This window comes from Scyliorhinus canicula, unplaced genomic scaffold, assembly GCF_902713615.1.
Source record: "Scyliorhinus canicula unplaced genomic scaffold, sScyCan1.1, whole genome shotgun sequence".
NCBI classification, from domain to species: domain Eukaryota; kingdom Metazoa; phylum Chordata; class Chondrichthyes; order Carcharhiniformes; family Scyliorhinidae; genus Scyliorhinus; species Scyliorhinus canicula.
This window is the reverse complement of record NW_024055806.1, coordinates 104,401-127,033: the sequence shown is the minus strand read 5'-3', so window position 1 is coordinate 127,033 and position 22,633 is coordinate 104,401. Positions and strand designations below refer to the sequence as shown.

The 22,633-nt window shown below is 48.2% G+C and overlaps 1 pseudogene; it reads left to right on the top strand.

Moving 5' to 3' along the window:
- LOC119961095 overlaps positions 1-20,205 on the top strand; it is a 35,810-nt pseudogene extending 15,605 nt beyond the window's left edge.
- Positions 20,206-22,633: the final 2,428 nt, after the last annotated feature.

Sequence of the window (22,633 nt, the reverse complement as noted above, 5' to 3'; positions counted from 1 at the left end):
CCCTGAGTAGACGCCATCCTCGAATCGAGCGACTGCTGATGACAAAAGGGTCAATGTGCAGCAGGCGGTGTCATCCTGGAGCAGGGAGCAGGAGGGGTCATCCTGGAGCAGGGAGCAGGAGGGGTCATCCTAGACTAGGGAGCAGGAGGGGTCATCCTGGAGCAGGGAGCAGGAGGTGTCATCCTGGAGCAGGGAGCAGGAGGGGTCATCCTGGACCAGGGAGCAGGGGAGGTCATCCTGGACCAGGGAGCAGGGGAGGTCATCCTGGACCAGGGAGCAGGGGAGGTCATCCTGGAGCTAGGAGCAGGAGGGGTCATCCTGGACCAGGGAGCAGGGGAGGTCATCCTGGAGCTAGGAGCAGGAGGGGTCATCCTGGACCAGGGAGCAGGAGCGATCATCCTGGAGCTGGGAGCAGGAGTGGTCATCCTGGAACAGGCAGCAGGAGGGGTCATCCTGGAGCTGGGAGCAGGGGAGGTCATCCTGGAGCTGGGAGCAGGAGGGGTCATCCTGGAGCTGGGAGCAGGAGTGGTCATCCTGGAGCAGGGAGCAGGAGGGGTCATCCTGGAGCAGGGAGCAGGAGCGGTCATCCTGGACCAGGCAGCAGGAGGGGTCATCCTGGAGCAGGGAGCAGGAGGGGTCATCCTGGAGCAGGAGGGGTCATCCTGGAGCAGGGAGCAGGAGGGGTCATCCTGGAGCAGGGAGCAGGAGGGGTCATCCTGGAGCAGGGAGCAGGAGGGGTCATCCTGGAGCAGGGAGCAGGAGCGGTCATCCTGGAGCAGGGAGCAGGAGGGGTCATCCTGGACCAGGGAGCAGGAGGGGTCATCCTGGACCAGGGAGCATGAGGGGTCATCCTGGACCAGGGAGCAGGAGGGGTCATCCTGGACCAGGGAGTAGGAGCGGCCATCCTGGACCAGGGAGCAGGAGCGGCCATCCTGGACCGGGGAGCAGGAGGGGTCATCCTGGAGTAGGGAGCAGGAGGGGTCATCCTGGAGCAGGGAGCAGGAGCGGCCATCCTGGACCAATTGAGCAGGAGGGGTCATCCTGGAGCAGGGAGCAGGAGGGGTCATCCTGGAGCAGGGAGCAGGAGGGGTCATCCTGGAGCAGGAGCAGGAGGGGTCATCCTGGAGTAGGGAGCAGGAGCGGTCATCCTGGACCAGGGAGCAGGAGGGGTCATCCTGGACCAGGGAGCAGGCGGGGTCATCCTGGACCAGGGAGCAGGAGTGGTTATCCTGGACCAGGGAGCAGGAGGGGTCATCCTGGAGCAGGGAGCAGGAGGGGTCATCCTGGAGCAGGGAGCAGGAGGGGTCATCGTGGAGCAGGCAGCAGGAGGGGTCATCCTGGACTCGGGAGCAGGAGGGGTCATCCTGGAGCAGGAGGGGTCATCCTGGAGCAGGGAGCAGGGGCGGTCATCCTGGACCAGGCAGCAGGAGGGGTCATCCTGGAGCAGGGAGCAGGAGGGGTCATCCTGGAGCAGGGGGGGTCATCCTGGAGCAGGGAGCAGGAGGGGTCATCCTGGAGCAGGGAGCAGGAGGGGTCATCCTGGAGCAGGAGGGGTCATCCTGGAGCAGGGAGCAGGAGGGGTCATCCTGGAGCAGGGAGCAGGAGCGGTCATCCTGGAGCAGGGAGCAGGAGGGGTCATCCTGGACCAGGGAGCAGGAGGGGTCATCCTGGACCAGGGAGCAGGAGGGGTCATCCTGGACCAGGGAGCAGGAGCGGCCATCCTGGACCAGGGAGCAGGAGGGGTCATCCTGGAGTAGGGAGCAGGAGGGGTCATCCTGGAGCAGGGAGCAGGAGCGGCCATCCTGGACCAATTGAGCAGGAGGGGTCATCCTGGAGCAGGGAGCAGGAGGGGTCATCCTGGAGCAGGGAGCAGGAGGGGTCATCCTGGAGCAGGAGCAGGAGGGGTCATCCTGGAGTAGGGAGCAGGAGCGGTCATCCTGGACCAGGGAGCAGGAGGGGTCATCCTGGAGCAGGGAGCAGGAGGGGTCATCCTGGACCAGGGAGCAGGAGTGGTTATCCTGGACCAGGGAGCAGGAGGGGTCATCCTGGAGCAGGGAGCAGGAGGTGTCTTCCTGGAGCAGGGAGCAGGAGGGGTCATCCTGGACCAGGGAGCAGGAGTGGTTATCCATGACCAGGGAGCAGGAGGTGTCTTCCTGGAGCAGGGAGCAGGAGGGGTCATCCTGGACCAGGGAGCAGGAGTGGTTATCCATGACCAGGGAGCAGGAGGGGCCATCCTGGACCAGGCATCAGGAGGGGTCATTCTGGACCAGGGAGCAGGAGCGGTCATCCTGGAGCAGGGAGCAGGAGCGGCCATCCTGGAGCAGGGAGCAGGAGTGGTCATCCTGGAGCAGGGAGCAGGAGGGGTCATCCTGGAGCAGGCAGAGAGAATGCTGTGGGTTTCTACCCTGGACTGTGTGAAGGGGAAATAAATAGTACATGTTAAGGTTATGATATGATTTAAGAATGAGGTTTCAGTCTGAATAAAACACCAGAAAACGGGTTACAGATTGTTACAAAAATTCAAATTGACCTTTGTAAAACTTTAAGCACAAGTCAGCAGAATTTGCAGCTGTGTTCTCACAAGGACAGCGAACTTCAATAACAAGGAACAGGAGGTAACGGCTGTCTCAGTAACAGATAGGGACAGTGGACAATAACAAGGAACAGGAGGTAACGGCTGTCTCAGTAACAGATAGGGACAGTGGACAATAACAAGGAACAGGAGGTAACGGCTGTCTCAGTAACAGATAGGGACAGTGGACAATAACAAGATAAGCAGTGCCTGCAAAGAGTAGGTGAAAGTGTGTGTTTATATATACCAGATTGAAACTTTAAACAATGACTGTGCATGTGTTCAATAAGTTAGAACTATGTGCCACTTTGTGTGAACAATAAAATTAGTTCAGCAAGATGCTTGTTGAGCTATCTCTCGTAAATCTGCTCGGATATTCCTGTGAATCATTTGTTCGGAGAAGTTAACGGTGCCAGCTTGAGAACGATGACAACTGACAGTGAGGTTTCTGTTCATTTACAGGATACTGGAAGAGGAGGTTTAGCAGACTGGAAACTCAAACCAGACATCACATCACGTTCTAACAGAGTCACTCGATTCATCAGAACCTGAATATCAGCAGCATCTGGGTGTGGAAGGTAAAAGGTTTGTCTGTTCTGTCTGTGAGGGAAGATTTCAGGTCTCAGTGAGACTGGAATAGCCCCGAGATTCACAAACCCTGGTTAGACCAAACCTGGAGAACTATGTTCAGTTCTGGGCAACAAACCTGAGGAAGGATAGAATGGCTTCGGAGGGAGTGTAGCACAGATTTACCTGAGTGATATCTGAACCCGCCCCCCGGGTTAAATTACAAGGTGCAACAAAGGAAAGACTGTGTGGACTGTGCACATTCTCCCCAGTCTGCGTGGGTTTCCTCCGGGTGCTCCATTTGCCTCCCACAAACATGTGCAGGTTAGGTGGATTGGCCATGCTAAATTGTCCCTTTGTGTACAAAGGTAGTGTTTTGGGAATAGGGTGGGAGATTAAGCCTCGGTAGGGTGTTCTTTCAGAGGGACAGTACAGACTCGATGGACCGAATGGGCTCTTTCTGCACTGTAAGGATTTAAGGATTTCTTGGAAAGAGCCATAGAGTCACAATGGCACAGAGGAGGCCATTCCACCCATTGAGTCCGTGCCAGCTCTCCACAGCAATCCAGTCAGTCCCATTCTCCTGCTCTATCCCATGTCCTTGCAGGTTTATTTCCCTCCAGTGTCTCTCCAATGTTGTTCAAAATCATTCATCGTGTCTATTTCCACCCCCTCGTGGGCAGCAGGTTTTGGGTCATTATCACTCACTGTGTAAAAATATTCTCCCTCACATCCCCGTCTATCTCTTATCCAAAAATGTGTAAATCTCTGTCCCAGATCCAAACCCGTCAGAATCTTGAGAACCTGAATGAAATCTCCCCTCAGCTTCTTTTGCTCCAACTATTCTGGTAAATCTGTAACTTCTCAAGAATCTTCACATCTTTCCTAAAGTCTGGTGACCAAATCTGGACACAATACTGGAGATGTGACCTAACCAGAGCTTTATAAAGATTCAGCATAACTTCCCGGTTTTTGTATCAGAATTCCTGCTTATGAAGCTCAACACCCCATTGGCTTTACTAACTAATCTCTCAATATGTCTTGCAGATATACAAAATCCTTTTCCTTTACTTGCCACCTCTATCTCTCTCCTTTCTGAGAGGCCAGAGTCCTGTGTAGGTCCAGACCAAGTGGAAGGTTCCCTCCCTGGTGGATATTAGCGAATCAGTTGAGTTTTCACAATAATCCAGTAACTTTCATCATCACTTCTTCCTGGTCTCCGGTAGCACGGTGGTTAGCACTGTTGCTTGACAGCTCCGGGGTCCCAGGTTCAATTCCCGGCTTGGGTCACTGTCTGTGCGGAGTCTGCACTTTCTCCCTGTGTCTGTGTGGGTTTCCTCCGGGTGCTCCAGTTTCCTCCCACAGCCCAAAGATGTGCAGCTCAGGTGGATTGGCCATGATAAATTGCCCTGAGTGTCCAAAAAGGTTAGGTGGGGTTACTGGGATAGAGTGGAGGTGTGAAGCAACAGAAAAGTATATTTGGCCTTCAGAGAGCAAGTCTGCAACAATTTGAAATGAATTCCAGGATCTCTGATCAATCCGATATCCATTCATGTGTTTGCAGACAGGAAGCAGGTGAATATCCTCTCTCCACTTTGTAATTGACAAGTTTACAGTTGTGATGATGATCAAATCCTTTTACACACACACACACACACACACACACACACACACGGCCTCTGTGCAGTGTGAACTCACTGACTCGTCAGAAGTTTAAACGACTGAGTGAATCCCTTCCCACACACGGAGCAGGTGAACAGTCTCAGCCAAGTGGGAACTTGCTGGTGTATCCACAGATTGGATGATTAATGAATCCAATCTCACGTCATATCACTGCCCAGCCTTTCCTCAGTATGAACAAGTTGATGATTGAATCAGGTCAGTTGAAACATTTCCACACGTGGAGAAAGTGAATGACTGTCCAACAGCAGACTGTGTGATTAAGTGAATCCCTCCACACACAGAGCAGGTATTCAGCCTTTCCTCAGTATGAACTCACTGGTGTCTCAGAAGGGTGTATGTCTGATATACTCTCTACTCACACAGGGCATCAGACAGCCCCTCCCCGTTGTGAGTGCGCTGGTGTGTCAGCAGGTTGGATAACTGAGTGAATCCCTTCCCACACTGAGAGCAGCTGAACGGCCTCTCCCCAGTGTGAAGTCGCTGGTGTGTCAGCAGGTAGGATGAGGTAGTGAATCCTTTACCACACACAGGGCAGGTGAATGGTCTCTCCCCAGTGTAAATACGCTGATGTACAGTGAGATCAGATGACCGCCTGAACCCAGTCCTACAATCAGAGCACCTAAACGGTCTCTCATCGGTGTGAACATGTTGATGGGACATCAGTTCCTCAGAACTTATATAGCACTTCCCACAGTCTGGACATTTAAAAGGTCTGTCCTCACTGTGAACTCGCTGGTGTCTCAGCAGGTTGGATGAATGAGCGAATCGCTTCCCACACTCGGGGCAGGTGAACACCCTCTCCCCAGTGTGAATTCGCTGGTGGGATGAACAAGTGAATCTTTTCCCACACCAGGAGCAGCAGAATGTGGCCTCTCCCCAGTGTGAGTGCGCTGGTGGGTCTGCAGTTGTGATGAGGCACTGAATCGCTTCCCACACTCACTGCAGGGGAACAGCCTCTCCCCAGTGTGAGTTCGCTGGTGTTCCAGAAGACTACATCTCTGAGTGAATCTCTTCCCACACTCAGAGTAGGTGAACGGCCTCTCCCCAGTGTGAATGTACTGGTGTGTCAGCAGGTAGGATGAGGTAATGAATCCTTTCCCACACTCAGAGCAGGCGAACGGCCTCTCTCTGGAGTGACTGCAATGATGTACAGTCAGATCAGATGATCGCCTGAACCCAGTTCCACAGTCAGAGCACCTGAATGGTGTCATGTCAGTGTGAACACGTTGATGGGACATCAGTTCCCCAGAACCTCGACAGTGTTTCCCGCAGTCTGGGTATTTAAAAGGTATCTTGTGAGTGAGAACTCGCTGGTGTCTCAGCGGGTTGGCTGAGTGAGCTAATCCCTTCCCACATTCAGAGCAAGTGAGCGATCTCTCCCCTGTGTGAGTGTCACTGTGAATTTCCACTTCAATGGGTAATTGTATCCCTTCCCACAGTCCGCACGTTTCTACGTTCTCTCTCTGCTGTAACTGCGTTTGTCTCAACAGGACAGCTGATCGGCTGAAATCTCAGCCACACAGAACCTGAGCACAGTTTCCACTGTGAACGGTGTTGTTTCCCTTCCATGTTCAAAATCCGTCAGCATTTGGATGATGATGAAATTTTCACCCATTCCTTTGTTCTCTGTAGATTTAACAGTTCTATTGCAGTCCCAGCTGGTCCCCCACATTAAACCTCCCTATGAACCCGAGATCTTTATTGCTTAATCACACCAAGTTTGATTCATGCTCACAGACCTACAAAGGCTCCCAGTTAAGAAGCAGATACATTAAAAAATTCTCCATGCTCATGTCCCCCCCTCACCCCCTTCCACTCTCTATAATCTCCTCCATGCCATTCTCTATCTCTCTATAATCTCCTCCATGCCATTCTCTATCTCTCTATAATCTTCCCCCATGCTCTGGTCTCTCTCTCTCTGTAATCTCCTCCACGCTCTTATCTCCCAGTCTCTGCAATCTGCTCCAGCCTCACAACCTCCAAGGTCTCTGCACTCCTCTCATTCCAGCTTCCTGACCATTCCTAGTTTTATTCACTCCATGTTTGGTATCCATGCCTCGAGCTAAGGTCACAAACTCTGGAATTTCCTCCCCAAGCCTCTTGACTTCTCTATCTTCCTGTCCTCCTTTAAGATACTCGTTAAATCCAACTCTGACCATCTGCCCTGCCCTCTTATCTCCTGACATGACTCTGTGTCAAATATTGCTTTTTAACCCACCTATGGAGCACCTCAGAATGGTCCATTAGTTGAAGGGCGCTACATAAATACAGTGTTATTGATTTGGACATGTATCATTGTTCATTCATCATCACTGGGTGAATAACCTGTAACTCCAGCATTGTGTGAGTCCCTTCACCACACAGACAGCAGCGGTTCAAGAAGGTCAAACATCGGGCAGCATGGTGGTTAGCATAATTGCTTCACAGCTCCAGGGTCCCAGGTTCGATTCCGGCTTGGATCACTGTCTGTGCGGAGTCTGCACATCCTCCCCGTGTGTGCGTGGGTTTCCTCCGGGTGCTCCGGTTTCCTCCCACAGTCCAAAGATGTGCAGGTAAGGTGGATTGGTCATGATAAATTGTCCTTAGTGTCCAAAATTGCCCTTAGTGTTGGGTGGGGTTACTGGGTTATGGGGATAGGGTAGAGGTGTTGATCTTGGGTAGGGTGCTCTTTCCAAGAGCCGGTGCAGACTTGATGGGCTGAATGGCCTCCTTCTGCACTGTAAATTCTATGAAAATTCTATGAAAACATCATCTTCTCCACAGGTAACTGGGGATGGGGAATATTTGCTGCTGGTCTTGTTGGTGAAAGGACAAGGGAGTGGGAGGAGCTGATTTGCTCTGGCACAGAGAGCCAGCAGAGACAGGACGGGCTGAATGGCCTCAGTCTGTATTGTGACCATTCAATGATTCACTGATAAAGAAGCGACGCTGGAGACAAGGGAACAACCTCTGGAACCAATGGCCAACCTGATACAAAGCAGCTCTTCATTGATCTGGGGGCTGTGGCCCTGCTCGGTGTAAACGGGGGGAGGGGGACCCGTTTAGTTTATTCCCGGAGTTTCTGGAGCCTCTCTGTCCACCCGCCGGACTCTCTGCCCCGCCATCTCCCCCCCCCCCCCCCTTACCCACTGTGGACACGTCTGCCCATCACCCGCACTGCACATGCTTCACTCACAATCCAGCCCAATTCACTCCCATTGCCTGGAGGGCCAGCCGCTCGTGTCCGGTCTTCCAGACCCGCCCCCTCTGTTCATATTGGCCCGGAGCCATCGCCAATCACTCCCCGGCCATTGTGACGGTTCAGGGTGTGATTGGCGCATGCGCGGTTCAGGTTGTCGCTGATGGTGCGAGGAGCGGGAAAGAAACAATGGGGCGACTTTCAGGATTGGAGCCGGTGGGGGGCCGGGGAGCAATAGAAGCTGCGGAGTGAGCCGCGAGGCTTCATAAATACCCCGTGGGGGCTTCAACTCCCGAGGAAAATGTTAACGGTCCCGTCTTAAACAGCACCAAACAGAGTGAGAGCTGAGCGGTGACAGGCCCGGGTTACCGGCCGCCATCTTTACAGAGGACAAGGTGACACAGGGCGCATGCGCTGCCAGCCTGGACCGGATACCAACTCTCCCGGATTGACTGGCTGGAGTCTCCAGGATTTTATTTTATTCATTTGTGGGAGTCACTGGCTGGGCCAACATTTAATGCCCATCCCTAATTTCCCTCAAACCGAGTGGCTGGCTCGGCCATCTCGGAGGGCATTTAAAGAGTCAACCACATTGCTGTGGTTTGGAATCGTGTCGGCCAGACCAGGTAAGGATGGCAGATTTTCTTTTCCATGCATTCCCGGGATGTGGGTGTCGTTGGCTGGGCCAGCATTCACTGCCCATCCCTAATTGCCCCTGAACTGAGTGCATCTCAGAGAGTATTTTAAGGGTCAACCAGCTGACTGTGGATCTGGAGTCTCATGTAGGCCAGACCAGGTAAGGATAGAAGATTTCCTTCACTGAAGGACAGGAGTGAACCAGATGGGTCTTTGCAACAATCGACAATGGTTTCATGGTCATCAGTAAACTTTCAATGAATTCAAATTTTACCTTCTGCCTTGGTGAGATTCATACCTGGGTGACTGGAAAATCATTGGGACAGTAAAGAAGATTTTTGAATATTTCTCTTCAGTGGATATAAAAATATTGAAAATGGGATAAAGGTTGTTTGGCTGACAGTCATTCACTGTCTTTTTTAAAAATAAATTTGGAGTGTCCATTTTTTTCCAATTAAGGGACAATTGAGCCTGGCTAATCCACCTAACCTGCACATCTTTGAGTTGTGGGAGTGAAACCCACTCAAACACGGGGAGAATGTGCAAACTCCACATGAACAGTGATCCAGAGCTGGGATCGAACCTGGGACCTCGGTGCTGTGAGGCAACAGTGCTAACCACTGTGCCACCGTGCTGCCCTAGTCAAACACTGTCATGTAAGGTAATGAGTCCTTTTGCTGCCCAATTGGTCCTCATAGTTCTGTAACACATGCGTACCAGATGACTCTGGTTCCTCGTCATGTCCGTCTGCTCTCTCTAAATTTGAAAATTTGTAATCGGTACCCATTATCCTTGATGAATGTACCCTAACAATTTGATTACATGTTGCAAAATAACTGTTTTGCCATCTATGCCTATGATCTTCCCTGGGCCTTTCCATTCATTAGAATTGGCTCTCTTATAGCATACCATGTCTCCTTGCTGAAAAACGGCATCTGATGGCCGTACATTGTGTCTTAAAGCTCTGTGAATTCTTTCAGAGACTTCTGCTTCCAAAAAAGCTTTTCTACTGCTATGTAACACGTTTAAATGTTCAGCAAAACCTGAGCTAATTGTAGTCCCTTCCCAAGCTGGAGGCTGGTCATCCAAAATAGAGGGAATTTTAGGATTTCTACCAAACACTAATTGATGAGGACTATAGCCCCCAACCATCTGCAATGAATTCTTTGCATGTACCGCCCATGCTAAAGCTGAGTTTAGCGTGCAGTTTGGTCGATCTCCCAAAATTTTCCGAAGCATGCCATCGATAACAGCATGATTTCTTTCGCAGACACCATTACTGAATGGACTTTCTGCAGCCGTGTTCATAACTCTGATATTCATGTTTTCACACATATCCCTAAACTTATCATTAGCAAATTCTCCCCCATTGTCCGTAAAGAATTTTGCTGATGGACCATTCCTGTCCCAATCCATTTTTCCACAATTTTATCAAGAATTACTCTCTTTTCTTTACTTTGTACAATCGTTGATTGACGAAATCTGGTAGCTAAATCTACAAAATGCAAAATAAATATATTATTTGCTTTATCCCAGATCTTAAGGTCCATGGCCACAATGTCATTAAAATCCCTGGCCAAAGGTAGGGTTACTATCGGTCGCGCTGGTATCCTTCTGTACTTCCTGCAAACTTCACAGCGATCACTAACCTGTTCTATCAGCTTAGAATAGTCATCATCCCTTACCCCTGCGTCCTTTAATAAATTTTTCAGCCTCCGAGGAGACGGATGTGCAAATTGCCTATGCAGTTTTACTACAACAAGCTTTTTATCAGCTAAAGTCCCATTATCAACTGACATTAACACATCCTTAACCACTCTACTTGAAATATTATTTGCCAGTAATGGAATACAATAGTGTCCTGACTGTGTAAATTGTAAGTCCACCGTCTTTCCAAAAACTGTTGCCTTATCATGTTCCATATCCAGCTTCATGTGTGCTTTCTTCATCGACGGTCTGCTCAGAAGCAAAGGTATCTCACTTGATACAACATCCGTGCAAATGAAATGGTTCACTCCAGCAATATTGCAAGGGATCACCACTCTTTTCAGTGACTTCAGAGTATTATCCCCAAACCTGAAACTTGTGGAACTTTTAAATTCCTTAACCTTGTTACGATTTTCAGCATCCAAGGAGTCCAGATAACATTTTAACCAGTCAATCCCACACACAGTAGATGTGCAGCCACTGTCCAATACAGCACAGTTAAAGGATTCTGCAACCGACACCCTCATTACCGGCGTAAAACAGCTTGTTAATAGGACAATGCCTTCTTCCTGGTCACTATCTTTTTCTTCTTCTGACTCTTCCATGTCATGTGCCGCTTCAAATACTCTATCATAACGAGTTGGACAGTTGAAAGCATAATGGTATTGAGAGTCACATCGAAAACATCGATTTATCATGCCTCGTGCATTTCTGAGGTTCATCCTCCTATTGTAGATTCTAACTGGGTTTCTGTCTTCATAATTTCCTTGTCTCGGTCTTCTTTTATAGTTTTGAGGCCTGTTCGTAGCTATACGATTTCGCCACCCTGTTAGTAGTGGGGCAGCAGGGTAGCATGGTGGTTAGCATAAATGCTTCACAGCTCCAGGGTCCCAGGTTCGATTCCCGGCTGGGTCACTGTCTGTGTGGAGTCTGCACGTCCTCCCCCTGTGTGCGTGGGTTTCCTCCGGGTGCTCCGGTTTCCTCCCACAGTCCAAAGATGTGCGGGTTAGGTGGATTGGCCATACTAAATTGCCCGTAGTGTCCTAATAAAAGTAAGGTTAAGGGGGGGGTTGTTGGGTTACGGGTATAGGGTGGATACGTGGGTTTGAGTAGGGTGATCATGGCTCGGCACAACATTGAGGGCCGAAGGGCCTGTTCTGTGCTGTACTGTTCTATGTTCTATGTTCTAGTGTATCTTCCATATTCTGCCTTATAGCAGGCTGACCTTTTTGGGTCATCAGAGCCATTGGAATCGAATGTTTTCCCAAAATTTTTAAAAACGCTGTTGTCATCTGTTCGAATAAGGTATCGTTATCCGTAAACTGAACCCCTGTCAAAACCAGGAGCCTATCCATGTTGCTCACTCTAGCACAGTCAAGTAATTTAAAGGCCAATACAGACTGTGGAAATTCCAGCATGTGTTTCTGCAGCCTTTTATATAGTCTGCCTAATTCCATTATATAGTCTTCCACAGATAAATCCTCAGTTTTCCGGAATTTATCAAAATCCGACCATGCTTCCTATGCACGTAACAAGTCATCTTTCTTATAAATCTTGTCCATTTAATGTAATAAAGTCGGCAGACCTTCTTCTGAGTCTAACTCTTCCAACTCCAGCTCAGAAAGCACTTTGTTTCGGATTTTACTGGTAAAGAAAGAGCCAATGCCATACCTTGTTTTCTCTTTCTTAAAGCAGTCACCTCAGTCCACATAACTACTGCACTTCTCTATTGGTCGTATGATTCCCTTTCAGAAAATAAGGGAGGATAATCATAACCAGCCATCTTCGCCCTGGGTTCAGCCATATATCCCTTTTTTTTCTTTCACTCCTTGGTTTGATCTGGAAAAATTGTATCTTTCAAGCCTTCACATTTACACAGCAGCCATCCTCTGCTACCAATTGTTAGATATATTAGATGCTGTGGTATGAAGAGGCAAGAGTTCAGCTCCTTTTTCACCAACACACCTTTAATGGTTCAAACTCACTCTGCACAGAACTCTGGAGATCACCAGATCCAGAGTCCACCTGAAGCCCCTTTACATATCAGTGTCAATCATTGAACACTTAACATAAATGAGACAATCATTGAACACTTAACATAAATGAGACAATCATTGAACACTTAACATAAATGAGACAATCATTGAACACTTAACATAAATGAGACAACTAATTACAATGTCTCTTAACCCATTACTTAACAGCGCACTGAGTTAGCCCTGCAGCCTCACGGCGCCATGGTCCCAGGTTCGATCCCGGCTCTGGGTCACTGTGCAGAGTTTGCACATTCTCCCCATGTTTGCGTGGGTATCACCCCCACAAATCCAAAGATGTGCAGGGTAGGTAAATTGGCCACGCTAAAATTGCCCCTTAATTACAAAAAAAATCTCTAACAAAAACAGGGCGAGACGGAGGAGATTCAGGAAGGCTGTGCCCGATAGTGGGTGTGTCCAGAAATAGGGGTCACAGTCTGAGGATATGGGGTAGACCATTTAGGACAGAGATGAGGAGACATTTCTTCACCCAGAGTGGTGAGCCTGTGGAATTCGTCACCACAGGAACTAATTAAGGCCAAAACATTCAAGAAGCAGTTAGATACAACACTCAGGGTGAAGGGGATCAAAGGATATGGGAGGAAAGCGGGATTAGGCTATTGAGCCTAATCAACTCTGATCGTAATGAATGGTGGAGCAGGCTCGAAGGGCCAAATGGTCTCCTCCTGGTCCTATTTTCTACATTGCTCCATATCTATGCATGTAAATGGTCCAGGAGGTATGAGGAAGAATGTTTTTACACAGACAGTGGCAATGATCTGAAACTTGCTGCCAATGACGGAGTTTGGAAATAGACACAATAAATGATTTTTTTTTAAATTGGATAGAAACCTGAGAGAAATAAAGCTGTGAGGATACAGAGACAGAGCAGGAGAATGACTCTGACTGGATTGCTCCAGATAATAATAATGTTTATTAGTGCCACAAGTAGGCTTACATTAACACTGCAATGAGGTTACTGTGAAAATCCCCAAGTCGTCACACTCCGGCGCCTGTTCGGGTACACAGAGCGAGAATTCAGAATGTCCAATTCACCTAACAAGCACGTGGGGGGAAGCCGGAGCACCCGGAGGAAATGCACACAGACACGGGGAGAAAGTGCAAACTCGACACAGTCAGGGTGGAAATTGAACCTGGATCCCTGGTGCTGTGAGGCAGCAGTGCCATGCACTATGCCACCCCCTATCTTGGAACCCTCAAGAGAAAAACAAATCCTTATCCCCATCTGAAATGGGTGACACCTCACTTTACAACAGTGACCCCGTGTTCCAGATTCTCCCACAAGAGGAAACATCCTCTCCACATCCACCCTGTCAAGACCCCTCAGGATCTTATATCGTTCAATCCAGGTTTTACACAAAACTTTAAATCTGTGTCCCGACTGCTTGTACGATCAGTGAATGGAAACAGAGTTTCTATGTCCACCCGATGGAAATCCGGCATAATCTTGTGTCCCTGAAACAAATCTCCCCTCAACCTCCTTTGCTGGAACCATTCTGGTAAATCTCTGCACCTTCTCCAAGAACCTTCACATTCTTCCTGAAGAGTGGTAAACAGAGCTTGATAAAGACTCATAAAATAAAATTGGAACCATAAAATTCCTACAATGCAGAAGGAGGCAATTCAGCCCATCAAGTCTGCACTGATTCTCTGAAAGGGCACCCTGCCTAGGCCCACACCCCTACCCTGTCTCTGTAACCCCATAGCCCCACCTAACCTGCACATCCCTGGACACGAAGGGGCAATTTATCACGGCCAATCCACCTAATTTTCCCATCTTTGGACTGTTGGAGGAAACCTGAGCACCGGGTGGAAACCCACGCAGACTCGGAGAGAAAGTGCAAACTCCACAGAGACAGTCACCAAGGCCGGAATTGAACCCGGGTCCCTGGCGCTGTGAGACAGCAGTGCTAATCACTGTGCCACCAGAAGCATAGTTTCAGTATCAACATTACTGTTCATGAAGCTCAAGATTGAATTTGCTTTGCCAACTACTCTCTTAATATGCCTTGCAGATATACAAATTCCCTCTTCACCTCTTTCTCTCTCCTCCCAAAGAGGCCAGTTGGGTTTTTGTGACAATCCAGCTGTTTTCATGGTCACTTTTTCCCCAGTGCCGGTCCCAAAAGTGAACAGATTCATTCAGATCAATTTCACAACCTGCCTTTGTGTTTTGTGGGTTTTTTCTCAATCCCTATTTTCTGTTTTTACATCAGTTTCATAGGGTGTTTGAAGGGGAGGATTCAAAGACCGGAAACTCAAACCAAGCATCACATCAGGATCTGACAGAGTCCTCAATTCATCATATCCTGAATAACATCGTACTTTGAACATGGAAGGAAAAAGCATCGTTCAGAGTGGAGAGAAACCGTACACGTGTTGTGTGTGTGGACGAGGATTCAGTCAATCATCAGGCCTCACAGGCCACAAATGCAGTCACACTGAGGAAAAACCGTGGAAATGTGCGGACTGTGGGAAAGGATTCACTTTCCCATCCCTGCTGGAAACTCATCGACGCAGTCACACTGGAGAGAGGCCATTCACCTGCTCCAAATGTGGGAAGAGATTCGCTCAGTCATCCAATCTGTCCACACACCAGCGAATTCACACTGGGGAGAGACCATTCACCTGCCCCAAGTGTGGGAAGGGATTCAGTAATTCATCCTACCTGCAGACACACCAGCGAGTTCATACTGGGGAGAGGCCATTCACGTGCTCAGAGTGTGGGAAGGGTTTCACTGACTCATCCGCCCTGCGGAATCACCATCGTGTTCACACCGGGGAGAGACCATTCAGTTGCTCCAAGTGTGGGAAGAGATTCACTCAATCGTCTGACCTGCGGAAACACCATCGTGTTCACACAGGGGAGAGACCATTCACCTGCTCAGAGTGTGGGAAGGGATTCACTGAATCATCTAGCCTCACTGCACATCAGCGAATTCATACTGGGGAGCGTCCATTTACCTGCTCCGAGTGTGGGAAGGGATTCACTCAGTCATCCACTTTGTCTGCACACCAGCGAGTTCACACTGATGAGAGACCTTTTCAATGTCCAGACTGCGGGAATAGCTATAAACGTTCTAGGAATCTGATGCACCATCAACGTGTTCACACTGTCGAGAAACCGTTTAGGTGCTCTCCCTGCGGGACTGGGTTCAGACGATCATCTCAGCTCATCGTACATCAGCGAACTCATACAGTGGAGAGGCCATTCGCCTGCATCAAGTGTGGGAAGGGATTCACTCAGTCATCCAACCTGCTGAGTCACCAGCGAATTCACACTGATGAGAGACCGTTTCAATGTCCAGACTGCGGGAAGTGCTATAAAAGTTCTACATATCTGATGTTCCATCAACGTGTTCACACTGACGAGAAACCGTTTCAATGTCCAGATTGCGGAATGTGCTTTAAAAGTTCTGGGGAACTGATGCAACATCAACGTGTTCACACTGACGAGAGACCGTTTAGGTGCTCTCACTGCGGGACTGGGTTTAAGCGATCATCTCACCTCACTGTACATCAGCGAATTCACACTGGGGAGAGGCCATTCACCTGCTCGGAGTGTGGGAAGGGATTCACTCAGTCATCCGCTCTGCAGAAGCACCAGCGAGTTCACACTGGGGAGAAGCCATTCAGCTGCTCCAAGTGTGGGAAAGGATTCACTAAGTCATTCAACCTGCTGAGACACCAACAAGGCCACAAGTAACCACAGTGATTGGGTTTTGCTGTTCCTCACATTCAGGACTGAACCATGTTCATTTGGTTCTCTTTCTGCTGATAAAAATTCCTGATCATTTACAGGGGCTAATATTCTAGCTAAAAGTAAAATAAATTAGATTTGTGTTAAAAACGCAGTGTGTTGAAACTTTTTAATATCTCTGACACAAGTTGGTTCCTTTTGAAGTACTCTCACTCTCCCCTGTCTCTTCCATCCTCACCTCCAACAAGAAGTGTGAGGAGCTTGTGGAGCTTCTTTGTGACTGAGATTGAGTAAATCCGATCAGCTGCCTCTGCTGCTTCCCTCCCTTCCACGAGCCCACCGGACCAAACTGTCTCGAAATTTCATCCTTTCCTGAGCCCTGAACCCACAACTTTCTCTAGTTTCTCTCCCATCTCCCCTCATGCCCTCTCAGAGCTAATCTTGTCCGTGAGACCCAGCTCCTGCTCCATCGACCCTATTCCCACTGAGCTACTGATCAGCCAACTACCCTGTGTCCACGGATATTGTCAACATTTCTCTCTCTTCAGTCCATCTGTCCTTCAAACCTGCCATCATCACCCCCTCAATAAAACAAACCCTTGACCCTGCTATCCTAACAAATTACTGCCCCATCTTCAACCTCCCTCTCCTCTCCAAACTATATGAACTTGCTATCACCTCCCAAAGCCTTGCCCATTTTTCCCAGAACTTCCATGTTTGAATCCCTTCAATCAGTCTCTGCCCTGTCACAGTGAAATACAAGAGACAAACAGAATCTTACCCGGAGAGAAGGCCAACAATCCAGGAGCTTGGATGCAAGGGCGGCACGGTAGCACAGTGGGTATCACTGTTGACTCACAGCACCAGGGAGCCGGGTTGAATTCCCGGCTTGGGTCCCTGTCTGTGCGGAGTCTGGAAGTTCTCCCCATGGCTGCGTGTGTTTCATCCGGGTGCTCTGCTTTCCTCCCACAGTCCAAAGATGTGCAGGTTAGTTGGACTGTCCATGCTGAATTGCCCTTCGTGTCCAAAAGGTTTGCGTGAAGTTACGGGGATAGGGTGGAGGTGTGGGCTTAAGTAGGATGCTCTTTCCCATGGCTGGTACAGACTCGATAGGCTGAATGGCCTCCCCCTGCACTGTAAATTCTCTGATTCTATGAGGCGAGATTGTCCTTTCTGAGCTCCAGCCAGGTGATGTTAAACACTCAGGCGGGAAAGACAAAAATCTACAACGTGTTTAAAACAGCTGATTTATTTCACCAATATCTAGAATGTTAAACTCCAGTCCCTTAGAGGTTATTATCATCAGAAACAAACTCCAACTATCAGAGTAAAAACCTCTGGTACAGAGAGAGGCCATTTGGCCCATTGTGTGTGTGCTGGCTGAAGTGGAGCTATTCAGCTTAATCCCATTTTGCAGATCTCAGTCGATTGTCCTGTATGTCCCAGCCCTTCAATTGGATATCTAAGACATTAATTTGAAAGTGATCCGGATTTCTGCTTCTATGACCCTATCAGACAGTGAGTTCTAGACTCCCACCACTGAAATGATGACCTCCTAGAAGCCATAGCTTTGCCAAAGGAAGTATCCATTCTAAAGTGCAAGGCCCATACTCAGGACAACACTATAGAAGCACAAGGAAACACCCTTGCAGACCGAGTAGCAAAGGAAGCTGCCTCCCAGTGGGATTCTTCAGCAGAACCAAGACACATCTACAAATTGGGAGTGACCAATTTATTACAAGATCTACGTGAAATGCAACATGACTCTGCACAAGAGAAATGGTCATGGTTAGACTCGGGCATCCAGTGGTATGATGATGATATTTGGAGACAAGTTCAGACGGATAAACCAGTTGCACCACAGGCACTGATGCTATTTCTGGCCCAACAGATCCATTCATGGGGCCATTTAGACCCAGGACAGATGATGGCTCGATTCCAGAAAAGTTGGTGTGGCAAAGGATTCCAAACACATGCACAATTGGTAACAAACCACTGTGCAACCTGTCAAAAGAACAACTTAGGATTCTATAACATCAATGCCTCAGCAAAAAGCTCCTGCCCCTGCAGGACCATTCCAGAACATACAAGTCGATTACATCACCCTTCCTGCATGTCAAAGATACACTGATGTCCTTGTAATAGTGGATAGGTTCTCTAGATGGGCCGAGGCTGCTCCAGCCAGGAGGGCTACAGCCACCCATACAGCCAAAGTCCTAAACAAAGACTATATTCCCAGATGGGGAGTACCAGCTAGCATTGACTCAGACAATGGAACCCACTTTACAGGTGCTGTTTGCCAGGAGGTTTGCAGGTTACTGAACATCGATTGGAATCTACGCTGCCCTTATCCAGAATCATCAGGCCAAGTGGAACGCATGAACCAGACTTTAAAAGAATGACTGTCCAAATACAACCAAGAAGGCAGGAATTGGATTCAAGCCTTGCCACTCGTTTTGTGCAGTTTCAGAGCAACCCCAAACAAACAGGGGCAGCACGGTAGCATGGTGGTTAGCATAAATGCTTCACAGCTCCAGGGTCCCAGGTTCGATTCCCGCTGGGTCACTGTCTGTGCGGAGTCTGCACGTCCTCCCCGTGTGTGCGTGGGTTTCCTCCAGGGTGCTCCGGTTTCCTCCCACAGTCCAAAGATGTGCGGGTTAGGTGAATTGGCCATGCTAAATTGCCCGTAGTGTCTTAAAAAGTAAGGTTGGGGGGGTGGGGGGGGTTGTTGTTGGGTTACGGGTATAGGGTGGATACGTGGGTTTGAGTAGGGTGATCATTGCTCGGTACAACATCGAGGGCCGAAGGGCCTGTTCTGTGCTGTACTGTTCTATGTTCTAACCACAGGTCGAAGGCCATTTGAGGTCATCACTGGCAGGAACTATTGACTTGAGAAAGGCAGACTGCCATCTGATGAATGATGCTTTACTTAGTTATTGTCAAAACTTAACAAATGCTGTCAGGTGTCGGCGGCGTGGGGCGATCCTCCTGAGGGGGGCCATGACTTTATGCCCAGCTAATCCGTATGCGTAAAAAGTATTCCACGCAAACCAAGTGGGAAGGCCCCTACCAGATATTACTCACAACCCAGTCAGCTGTGAAACTCCAAGGAAATAAATCATGGATTCATGCGTCACATGTCAGAATCTGTAAAAATGTTTGCCATAATATAGATTTTCAGTTCCATGTTTGGCCCAGCAGCCTTACCCAGGAGTTCAATGTTAACACGTTCCTTTACATGTCCTATACCTATGGCAGAGACTTTAACGTCTCTAAGTGCTGGGTCTGTTCTTCTATCCCTACCAATTCCCAAGCAGGTATCCCACGGCAGCCTGTTCCTTTTACTTTATCCCAAATGGCAGAATGGTACATTTTCCAAAATCCCGACTATACCCTTCCCCAATGTGGAGACACCAGAACCAAAGAAATGATAAACCATGAGGTTAAGAGATGGCGATCTGCAGGCCACCCATTAAACACTTTCAAGGGATGGTATCAACATGTCTATAATCAGAAACAGAAACCACCCCAAGTAACCTTCCCAACTGGTCATAATCATACTGGGACCATATATTTAATCAGCTATAATCATAGAGCATGGAATGCAGGAAACAGTAAATGTGAATATTATTTGGATGTGAGTGCCAGTAAAATGTGCACTCATGACACAAGCAAGGTAGTGGTCCAGGGACATCAAGAGAATCCCATCGACTTTAAAGGGTTACCTAATCACACCGATGGGACAAATTTTACAGAACGTTGGTCCCAATATTCTACCTATAATGGCACCTATTACATGTTCAGTAATACTGCATAGCCTTTGCTCCCAGTGAGCGGGAGAGGAGCATGCTATTTAGGATTCATTATCCCCTTTATCCGTCATTCCCTTTCCCTTTCCCTAGCCGATGCTATAAACGCAGACTCAAAACATGGACCTCTCATCCCACAGTTTGAGAAATATCAACCTCCCACTATCATCAAGAGGTCTAAACGTGAGATCACAGGGGCTGAGAAATTCTTTTCTGCTCTCATCCCTGCCTATGGCATCATCGTACTGACCAGAGAATACATTAAACTGGCCGCAGCCTTAGGGAAAATAACCCAATGACACTGCCCGATCCCTAAGTAGCATTTCAGCGAGATGCTAGCCATTCGAACTGTGGCTTTACTTGGAGGTCCAACCTACTTAAGCACCAGTGGAGTCACACTGGGGAGAGGCCGTTCATCTGCTCGGTGTGTGGGAAGGCATTCATTCAGTCATCCCACATGCTGAGGCACCAGCGAGTCCACAAGTAACTGCAGGGATTGGATTTGGATTCTGCTGTTAATCACATCCGGACTGAACCATCTTCACTCTGACAGCTGGAGTTTGTTGCTGTTGATATTAATCAGCCTGAATACTGGGGTGTGTATTGATGTTCTGTATAAATATTGATTAAATCAGCTTTGATTCAGACACTGTGTTTTGAATATTTGGTTTCCTCAATGAAAAGAGGAGACTGATTGATCTGCTGACTGGGACATTATTTTGATCTTTTCTTACTCTGAATTATTTCTGTTCTCTGGTTCACCTTCTCCCAGATTAAACACTGAGCTTTCATCAATCTGTTGGAGACATTGGACGGTTGGTGAGTTTCACCTGATGTTGGTGTCAGTTGCCCTCGGAAGATTTCCCAGTTTTCTGAAATTCCAGTGTGGTTGTGTGTTGATGTAATGATCGGAGTTTCAGTTCCAGTGCTGATGATGGAGGGCCTGTGCTGACAGAACTACAGAATCATTACAGTTCAGGAGGAGGTAATTCGGCCCATCGAGCCTGCACTGCTCACTGAAAGAACATTCTATCTAATCCCACTCCCCTGCCTTATCCCTGTAACCTTGCACATTCTTTCTTTGCAGATAATAATCCAATTCCCGTTTAAATACATTGATTGATGCTCCATCTCCATCTTAATAAGTTCATTCCAGACTCCATCCACCCTCTGGGTGGAAACATTTGGCCTCGCATCACCTCTGCTCCTTTTGCTAATTATTTTGAATCTGTGCTCTCTAGTTCTTGATGTCCTCCTGAGGGGAAATAGCTTTTCATTATTTACCCTGTCCAAACCCCTCAGGATCTTGATTACCTCTACAAGTCTACCATCAGCCTTCTTTTCTCCAAGGAAAACAGACCCAACCTCTCCTCATAGCTCCAGTTATTTATCCCTCGAATCATTCTTGTGAAGCTTCTTTGGACTCTGTACTCCAATGCCTTCACATCCTTCCTCAAGTTTGATAAAATAATTTCATTGGGATGTAGTGTCGCTGGCTAGGCATTTACTGCCCATCATTAATTGCCTTTGAACTGAGTGGTTTGCTCAGCCATTTCAGAGGGCATTTTCAGAGTCAACCACTTTGCTGTGGGCTGGAGTCACATGTGGGCCACACCGGGTAAGGGCAAGAGATTTCCCTCCCTAAAGGACAGGAGGGAACCAGATGGGGTTTTATGACAATCAACAATGGTTTCATGGCCATCATTAGACTTTTAAATCCAGATTTTTAAAAATTGAATTCACATTCCACCATTCCAGATACTAACTAAGAAGTTAATTTCTGGACTGAAGAATTGTGAGTTCTTTGAAGATGTAACAAGCAAAATGGATAATGGGGATCCTGGAGATGTAGTATATCTGGACCTCTGGAAGGCGTTTGATAAGTTGCCGCACAGAAGGTTAATTGACAAGGTGAAATTACATGGGATTAGGAGTAAATTATTAGTTTAGATAGAAGACTGGCTGACAGACAGGAGACAGAGAGTCAGGATAAATGGTTATTTTTCTGGATGGCAAGATGTAACTAGTGGCTGCCACAGAGCTCGGTCCTTGGGCCCCAGCTATTTACAATCTATATTAACAACTTGGATACAGGTAGAGAATGTTCTATAGCCAAATTTGTAGATTACACAAAAATAGGTGGGACAGGAAGCTGCAATGAGAAAATAAGAACCTTACAAATGGATATAGATAGGTTAGGAAAGAAAATGGAATGTTAGCAAAAGGAATTGAGTAACAAAGAGTTGTTGGAATTATACACGGCATTGTCAAGACCGCACCTGGAGTATTGTGCACAGTTTTGACCCCTTTTTGAGGAAAGTTGTAGTGGCATTGGAGGCAGTTCAGAGGAGGTTCACTAGATTGATTCCAGAGATGGGGGGTTTGTCGTATGAGGAGAGATTGAACAGTTTAGGCCTATACTCCTCTGGAGTTTAGAAGAATGAGGGGAGGTCTAATTGAGGTAAAGAAGATGTTAAAAGGTATGGATAGTGGATGGATAGTGGATGGCAAGGTAGCACAGTGGTTAGCATTGTTGCTTCACAGCGCCAGGGTCCCAGGTTCGATTCCCGGCTTAGGTCACTGTGCGGAGTCCGAACATTCTCCCTGTGTCGGCGTGGCTTTTCTCTGGGCGTTGCGGTTTCCTCCCACAAGTCCCGAAAGCCGTGCTGTTGGTTAATTTGGGCATCCTGAATTCTCCCTGTGTGTACCTGAAAAGGTGTCAGAATG